We start from the raw sequence: 9,591 nt of genomic DNA, 5'->3' as shown, positions 1-9,591 counted from the left end.
GTTATACAGTCTTATGAGCATGATAAATGGCACAAAGTTTATAAATAGTACACAGGAGCATTGGCCTTCAACATGGGGAGTAGTTTAGCCACTGACTTCAGAAATCTATTAACAATCAGCCCAGTTAACATTTCACTAGACTATCTATCATGACCATAGATTCAATTTAACAGTATCTGAGTACTTCAATATTACATCTTCATTACTTAAATTTTCTAAATCTCTTTCTTTCCCTTTACAAGCAATGTATCACCCATATATAGAGAGATACCTTTTGGTGTCTATTATCTTAACCCCTTAGCAATACATCTCCCAGTACGCCTTCATAACTCTGCTGAAAGCATGCACACACATGCAGGCAGAAGGATTGCTACCCAGTTACCAAATATTTATGTGAAAATATAAAACTTATCATTGGGGTTGATTGTAAAATATGAGAGCTATGTGGTTTGCATCAAGTAACAAGAAGCATGGGTGTACTGGCTGGTTTTGTGTGTCAACTTGACAAAGGCTGGAGTTACCACAGAGAAAGGCCCTTCAGTTGGGGAATTGCTTCCATGAGATTCAGTTGTGGGGCATTTTCTCAATTAGTGATCAAGGGGGAAGGGCCCTTTTGGGTGGTACCATCTCTGTGATGTTATTCTTTGGTTCTATAAGAGAGCAGGCTGAGCAAAGCAGGGGAAGCAAGCCAGTAAGAAACATCCCTCCATGGCCTCTGCATCAGCTCCTGCTTCCTGACCTGCTTGAATTCCAGTCCTGACTTCCTTTTGTAATGAACAGCAATGCAGAAGTGTAAGGTGAATAAACCCTTTCCTCCCCAACTTGCTTCTTGGTCATTATGTTTGTGCAGGAATAGAAATCCTGACTGAGACAATGGATGTGTCCCTAATGTGATCCAAAGCATTCAGCATATTACATATAGAAATCAGGAAATCACTCAGAAATTGGCCTGTTTAAATAAAAGTAAAAAAAATTCATTTTGCTCCTTAAAACTTAACTAGGACTCGGTTGGTCTTCAATTGTAAAATATTGTCTCCATTGAATCAAGTCTATGTTACCATTTTCTCTATTTTTAGAAAAACAGTAGGGATGCAAGTGATGTCAGTACTGGATGCAATTTCTTTCATTATAAGTGAAATCACTCCTGCTGAGCCTGAGGACTCTTCAGCACTTTTGCTTTCCCTGAGAGAGCAATAATTGATTATTTCAAACCTTAACATTGCCACACAGGACAAGGAGACAGTCTCTAGATATACCTGCAATGCTTTTGCTAACTTTAGCTTTTCAAAAGATGATATAGATTTCATAAATACATTATTACAGTGTGTGTTCAGAAGCAGAAGACGCACACAAAAGGCTGAAAAGGGAATCATTTCAACCTCAAGCAGAAAGCTATTATTATCTCTATCCAGGATTCCAATTAAAGAATATCCAAGAGAAAACAACGGCAGCAGAGATAATAACCAGCATTTCAAATTAGCTTTCAAGAACTGCATATTTAAAAAGTAAAAATAAGGAAAAAGAGTCACATCTTACAAATTCCATAAAGTTTTTTTCTTCAATATTAGCTAATATAAGTAAAATGAATTTGGGAACAGAATGTCATTAAGGTGATAACACCAGATTATTTGGCTCTTTAATATAATTAAACAATATGTAGCCTTTCATTTTACATCACTAAAATAGAAGGAAGGAACCAAAAGCAAAGGGTACAATACATTGCCTGGTTTTATGTGGTGAAGTGGATAGACACTAAAGTGAAATTCTTAAACAGTTGTCAAATACAAGGCACTTAGTATTTTTGTAAGTTATGGTACAATTAAAAGTATTTAGGATAGCAAATAATCATGTGAGCAATTGCAATTGAAAACAACTATAGAAATGATGATAGTGTTTAAGAGACTTGCATATGTTAAATATCAAGCTATTTATTTAATTCTTTCAGAATTCCTCAACATAATCCTCAAAGAAAAGCATTATGAAATTTTCAGAAATATTCAATAGCATCCTCATGGTAACAAATCTATCAACATCATCAATACAAAGACTAAGTCAGCAGTACTAGCCTACCTCACTATAATTTCCGTTTTAATGTTATGTGGGTTTTAAACATAAGAATGTTTGTATAAAGGCCAACATGCACTTTCATAATGAATTGGAAAACATCACTGCCCTGTGAAGTAGGTCATGATTGTTATACTTTTTTAAAAAATTATTCCAGGGATTTTAGCCTGGTTAAATTGGACTGGAAGATACACAGGTATGTACTTATAAATTCCTTGATCTATGGCATGAAAGCCACCATATATTAAAACAAACTAGTTTCATTCCTGTTTATGATTAAACTCCTGTTTCTAAGGGACTGGGATATTACCCACCTATAGAATTAAGTACCTGATCAGGGGGGATAGCAACCATGCCTTTGTTTCAAAAGTTGTTATGACTACGTTGCAACTATGCCTTTGCTTTAGGAAGTTGATATAACCATCTTACAAAATGACCTTTTTTTTCAAAAGTTTATTATGACCTCCTTGTCAAGTAGTCTATAACTGTCTATTTATTTGCCAAAACCCCATTTGGAAAGCCCCTTCCCCTCATCTACAACATCATTATGTTCCATGCTTTGTTGTATATTCTTTTGTCCTCTTGTCTCTTTGAGACACGTTTTTTTCTGAAGAGGAAATAGAGGAGGAGTAGATCTAGGTGAAAGGAAAGGTGGTGGGGAGGAGGTTGGAGGATTGCAGAGATGGGAAATTGTTCTTGAAATTGTATGACAGAAGAATATTTTCACATATCACCACCCATCATGAGGAGGCAGCCCCCACACATCATTTTTTTTAAAGCTGCTTTAATTAATTTAGCTATGATAGTTTGAGATGGTGGCCTTTCTCCTCACATCTTTGGGATTAGATTTTGGTGACTAGAATAAGATAGTTAGGCTTTCCCATACCAAATGTAACATTGTTTCTAATAGTCTTACACATCTGGAACAGAGGTATTCTGTTCTTCCTTATTCTATCTATGATACTTAAAAAGAACTAGATTAAATAACATATATAAGTAAACACAAGAAATAAAAGGTATAATTCTTCTAATAACAGAAAGCATAGACTTGCTTATATTTATATAATTTATTGCATAATTAAGATAGAATATCCTAGGACTGATAACAGTTTATTACTAAAATTATGTAAATATATAATCCAGGTTATAATGACAAAAATTTCAGATCTCCTTATAATTTCAAATAGTATTCAAGTTGAGTATAGTGGGCTTACTTTGCTATTTAATTAAAAATTAGTATATCAGAAAAATCATCATAATTTTAAAAATGTAAGACACTTTACCTTCAAAGTGAGGAGGGCATGTTTGTCACATATGCGTTTTGGATGCTAGTTTTGGTTTCCTGGTAAATATCTTTAATTTAAAAGTGTAATTGTTTTTCCCAAATTTTTATATTAATACCTTCCATGTTTACATGAAAATTAAGTGAGACACCACAATCTAATAGAAAGCAAAAATGCTTGCCATTTTCTACACTAAGGATGGTTCTTAGTCTATTCTCAATGCCACTCAATATTTAACCTATACCATAGATTATAAAAATAATATGTATTTTAAAGCAATCTTATAGGTTATAGAGGTGGCTTAGTTAGTAAAGACTTATCTTTAAATTCTTTTTATGTGAGGGCCCTAATCCTGGAAAGGCTTGATCAAGCATTGTAGGAGAGTACCAGGACAGAGAAAAGGGAGAGGGAAAGATAGGAGAAAAGATGGAGAGAAGAGGACTTATGGGACATATAGGGAGGGGGAAATTGGGAAAGGGGAAAGCTTTTGGATTGTAAACAAAGAATATAGAAGATTTATAGCCTGATATATCTTATCTTTAAATTTTTTTATTTGTAAAAATAGACCCTGATATGTCATAACATGCCTACAAGCTCTTTGCTGGTTAGGCAGAGATGGCAAGGTCCAAGGATCACAGGGGCTTTCTGATCAACCAATTCATGACTCAATGGTCTTTAGGTACAGTGAAAACTCCTTTCTCAAAAAAATAGGGTTCATAGCAATTGAGGAAAGCACAAGTTGTCAAACTCTTGCCTTTACCCCATTGCATATACAGAGAAAGCAAGAGGAAGAGAAGAAACGTGGAGTGAAAGAAAGACACAGAAAATCTCATGAAGCTCAACTTTTAAACAACAGAGAAGAATTAGTAAAATAAAAGCAAGTGAAGTTTGGGCTAAACTTCTCTATGGTGCGCCACCTGTGTACAATAGGCTTGCTATCACCATGTTCACAAGATTTTGTTCTTAGAGAATAGATTTCATAGTTCCAAGTCCACCATCTTCAACATAAAATTCTAACAAGTTCACATAGCCTACTCAAAATCCTAATGACTACATTCAGAAAGGCAGAATGTAGGACTGACTGGGTACAGATGCACTTACCCAAAATGATGACAGAACTGTCAGAGATTCCAGATTTCTGAGAAATATAACAACTTTGTGCAGAGCATAGGATGCTGAGTGGAACAATGCAAGATGTGATCATGAGAACCATCATGTAAGATTAAACCCTTGGGTATGAGGTGTCATTGTATATATTTAGACCAGTGAATGTCTTGAGGCCATAATACTAGCATCTGTTCCAGCCAAAGATGGTTAGAGCTGTCTACATAGAAGCCCAGACCCAAGAGAAGATGATTTCCACAGTAGCTAGCTTAGCATCAAATCATACATTACCTAAAGGCTTGCAAGCAACCATCCACCTCTCCCAGGAAATGATGACTACAGACCAGAAGCCTATGATTACACATCAGAATGGAGTGTAATCTTCCATGACACATAGAGGTTGACCCAGCATGAAGGAGCCATCGTTTTGATTCACAACACTGATAGTGCTGACAGCGATGGTTTCTGTTAAGTCAGCAACTATCTTCGAGTATGGCTGGCCCTCCAAGTAATAGTGAAGCATCAGAAAGGAACTGAGTCCATTCAGAAAGCTGAGAAGAAGAGTTGAAACTGCATCTTTCAGCTTTTTTGTAAGAAGGCTGATGATAGCGCTGAGCTTTTTAGAACCTCCAAAGCAAGAGTCTCTTGTCTGTCTCTTCATTGTCACATGCATGAGGTCTGCTTCTAACCTGTCCCATCTATCAAAGCTACCTTTATTCTCCTCCATCCTTCTGAAATAAACATAATTCCCTCTTGGCAAAACCAAACACTAACAAACAAAAAACAAATTGTGCAAAGAGAAGTGAAGAGAAGAAGGTACAGCAATGCTATAGTGCTGTTGTTATTAAGCATGAAATGAATCTTAAAAGCAAATAAATCTGTCAGAAAGGGAGGCACAAATTGGAGCTTAGTAAAAGTTGCCACTCCTTGGCCTATACCCAAAACATACTCCAATATCACACAAAGTCACTTGTTCAACCAAGGTCATAGCAGCTTTATAACTAATGGTAAGAAACTGGAAATATCCTAGGTATCCTTAAATTGAAGAATAGATAAAGAAAATGTGGTGTATCTATATAATGGAACACTATTCATCTCTAAAAAGCAAAGGCAATGGATTTTTCAGGCAAAGGGGAGAACTTGTGACTATCACCTCTGAATGAGATTACACAGCCCAAGAGAACATGCATGTATGTACTCACAAGTGGATATTAGCCGTAAAATATGGGTATTGTGTTACATTCCATATTCCCAAAGAAGCTAAACAAGAAGGAAGGCACAAATGGGGATACTTGAATCTCATTTAGAAGGGAAAATAAAATAGTCATAAGAGAAAAATGGAGGGAGGGAACTTGAAGAAAAAGGGGAAGGGGACAAGAATTGATGCTTCAGTATCAGGTGTGGGGAAGGGCAAGAGAGATGGCCAGATGGCCACGAAAATAAACACAATTCAGCAACTGACTGGGATGAAGAGGCAGGACTATTTCCTGGATGACACAGAGACCTAGAATAAGGTAGGCTACTAATGAGGGTTACTTAAACTGTGACTAACAATACTGGGGACATGGAACCTAAAGAGGCCACCTCTTTTAGTCCAATTGGAACCCCAGAGGAGTGAGACACCAAAACACCTAAAAACATTCAATTGAAAATGTATATTGTCTACAAGTGATGCAGGCATGGGGGGGAGGGGAGCAGTGACTGAGGAAATGGACACCCAAAAATAATTTTAGTGTTATTATTTAAAATTCTTGCCAACCGAATCCAAGAAGACATCAAAACAATCATCCACCATGATCAAGTAGGCTTTATCCCAGGGATGCAGGGTTGGTTCTATATACGGAAATCCATCAATGGAATCCACTACATAAATAAACTCAAAGAAAAAAACCACATGGTCATTTCATTGGATGCTGAAAAAGCATTTGACAAAATTCAACATCCCTGGTATAGCAGGATCTTTCGGAAGTGACATGCCCAGTTCGGATGGCAGAGAAACATCTTAAACAATGCTCAACTTCACTAGTCATCAGGGAAATGCAAATCAAAACAACCCTGAGATTTCACCTTATACCAGTCCGAATGGCTAAGATTAAAAACTCAGGAGACAACAGATATTGGCGAGGATGTGGAGAAAGAGGAACACTCCTCCACTGCTGGTGGGGTTGCAAATTAGAACAACCACTCTGGAAATCAGTCTGGCAGTCCCTTAGAAAACATAAGATTTTCTATCAATGCAGACTGATCTGGAGCATTACTGATATTGATTATGAATTGTAATTTTTGTGAAATTTATTTTATTAATCACTAACTATACCACAACAATATAAACTAAAATAAAAAGACTTAGGTTTTTTCATTTTCAGTCACTTTAGCATGGCACATGTTAATTTCTGCAGATGAACATAAAAGGCAAAAGATAAAAGAAGCTATAAAAGGCATTTATTTCTTAATGGTTTCAATATCATCATATTCATTCATCTCATTATAAAACAGTATTAGTTTCTGGGTGGCCTTTCCTTCTGTCTCTGCCACACACTTTGTCTCCATAATTGCTCCTGAGTATTTTGTTTCCTTTCTCAGAAAAATCAAAGCACCCACACGTTGGTCTTCCTTCTTCTTGACCTTCATGTGGTCTGTGAGCTGTACCTTGTTTATTCTGACCTTTTGGGCTGATATCCACATATCAGAGATTGCATACCTTGTGTGTTCTTTTGTGATTGGGTTCTGTTACTTAGGATGATAGTTTCTAGCTCTATCTAACTGCCTAAGAATTTCATAAATTCCTTGTTTTTAATAGCTGAGTAGTAATCCTTTGTGTATATGTACCACATTTTTGGTATCCATTCCTCTGTTGAAGGACATCTTGGTTCTTTCTAGCTTCTGGCTGTTATAAATAAAGTTGCTATGAACATAGTGGTGCATGTGTCCTTATTACATGATGGAGCATCTTCTGGGTATATGCCCAGGAGTGGTATAGCTGTGTTCTCAGATAGTACTATGTAAAATTATCCGAGGAACAGCCAAACTGATTTCCAAAGTGGTTGTAGTAGCTTGCAATCCCGCAAGCAATGGAAGAGTGTTTCTATTGCTCCATATCCTGTCCAGCATCTTCTGTCCGATGATTTTTTCCATCTTAGCCATTCTGAATGGTGTGAGGTGGAATCTCAGGGTTGTTTTGATTTTCATTTCCTTCATAACTAAGGATGCTGAATATTTATTTAGGTGCTTCACAGCCATTCATACTTCCTCAGATGAGAATTCTGTTTATCTGGTGTCTAACTTCTTGAGTTCTTTGTATCTTGGATATTAGCCTTCTATCAGATGTAGGATTGGTAAAGATCTTTTCTCAATCTGTTGGTTGCTATTTTGTCCTATTCACAGTGTCCTTTGGTGTACAGAAGCTTTGCAGTTTTATGATATCCCATTTGTCCATTCTTGTTCTTAGAACATAAGCCATTGGTATTTTGTTCAGGAAATTTTCCCCTGTGCCCATGTGTTCAAGGCTCACCCCTACTTTCTCCTCTATAAGCTTCAGTGTATCTGGTTTTATGTGGATGTCTTTGGTCCACTTGGACTTGAGCTTTGTACAAGGAGGTAAGAATCGGTCGATTTGCACGTTTCTGCATGCTGACATCCAGTTGATCCAGCACCATTTGTTAAAAATGCTATCTTTTTTCAACGGGATGTTTTTAGCTCCTTTGTCAAATATCAAGTGACCATAGCTGTATGGGTTCATTTTTGGGGCTTCAGTTCTATTCCATTGATCTTCCTGCCTATCTCTGGGCCAATATTATTGCTCTGTAGTAGAGATTGAGTCGGGGATGGTGATTCCCTCAGTAGTTCTTTTGTTGTGGAGACTAGTTTTCACTAACCTAGGTTTTTTGTTATTCCAAATGACATTGCAAATTGATTTTTCTAGCTTTATAAAGAATTGATTTGGAATTTTGATAGGAATTTCATCCTATAAACAGTCACCAAACCCCGACACTCTTATGGATGAAAAAAGTATCTTCAGGAAAGGAGCCTGTTATAGCTGTCTCCTGAGGGGATCTGCCAGAGTCTTTTAGATACAGAGTCAAATGGTAGCAGCAAAACATTGGACTAAGAATAGTATCCCCATTGGAGAAGTTGGAGGGAGGACTGGGGGAGCTGAAGGGGCTTTTACTCCCATGGGAATAAAGAAGATGTCAGCCAACCAGATCCTCAGGGATTCCAGAGAATAAGCCATCAGCGAAGGGGTATGCATGGTTCTAGCTACAACTGTAGTGGAGGACTTCCTTGTCTGGCATTGGTAGGAGGAGAGGTCCTTGGTCATATGAAGAAGGCTCTATAGATGCCCTAGCATAGGGAAATCAAGTTGGGGTAGGTGGGAATGGGTTGGGCAGAGGGCATTGTTTTGGAGGCAGGGGAGGAAGGATGGGTTGGGGATTTACTGGGAGGCAGGAAAACAGGGACAGGGTATAACATTTGAAATGTAAATGAAGAATATATTAAATAAAAAAATTAAAAAAATAGTATTAGTTATTACATAAAACACAAAAAGCTTAAGAAACTTTAAAAGATCTGTAGATTTCCTCATCATCTTGCAATGAAAAATGAAGTTCAAAATTTAAGATGTCTTTATGGTAAGAACATAAAGATAAATTCATCAGATCCAGTGGTAAAGATGTTTAGCTGGTCTCTCCAAGCAATAAAATAGAGCTATATCTACAACATAATATATATATACCAATTGCACAAAAGTGACAGGGCAGTGGACTGCAATGGTTTTTTTATCCGCAAAATGCCATTCTTTATAAAAACAAGATTCAGTTGCCAATACTATAGCATTTATCTTCGCTAATGTAAAATCAATATTTCATTGTAAACTAATTACAATGGACATTAAGTAACAAAAACATCCTGTCTTTTCCAGTGATTCAGAAATAAAAGGCTGCTAGATAAGATGTCAGCTATGGTTAAATGTTAATTGCTTAGCCGAAATTTCTCCTTTTTATTGAATGAGTCATTTATTTGGTGACTATTTTAATATTAGGCTGCCAATTTGCAGAAACACATAGGTTCAAATCAAATACTGTATCTGGTGAAGAAAAACAGTAGAAATTTATCTAGATTTGAATATTTGGAGAAATAAGAA

The 9,591-nt window shown here is 36.7% G+C and overlaps 1 pseudogene; it reads right to left on the bottom strand.

Moving 5' to 3' along the window:
• Positions 1-1,138: 1,138 nt before the first annotated feature.
• LOC127680273 (medium-wave-sensitive opsin 1-like) lies at positions 1,139-7,734 on the bottom strand (annotated as a pseudogene).
• Between the last annotated feature and the right edge of the window lie 1,857 nt (positions 7,735-9,591).

The sequence above is a fragment of the Apodemus sylvaticus genome, chromosome 3 (genome assembly GCF_947179515.1).
Source record: "Apodemus sylvaticus chromosome 3, mApoSyl1.1, whole genome shotgun sequence".
Classification (NCBI taxonomy): Eukaryota; Metazoa; Chordata; class Mammalia; order Rodentia; family Muridae; genus Apodemus; species Apodemus sylvaticus.
The sequence above is the reverse complement of the archived record's forward strand: the minus strand, read 5'-3'. Positions and strand labels throughout refer to the sequence as shown.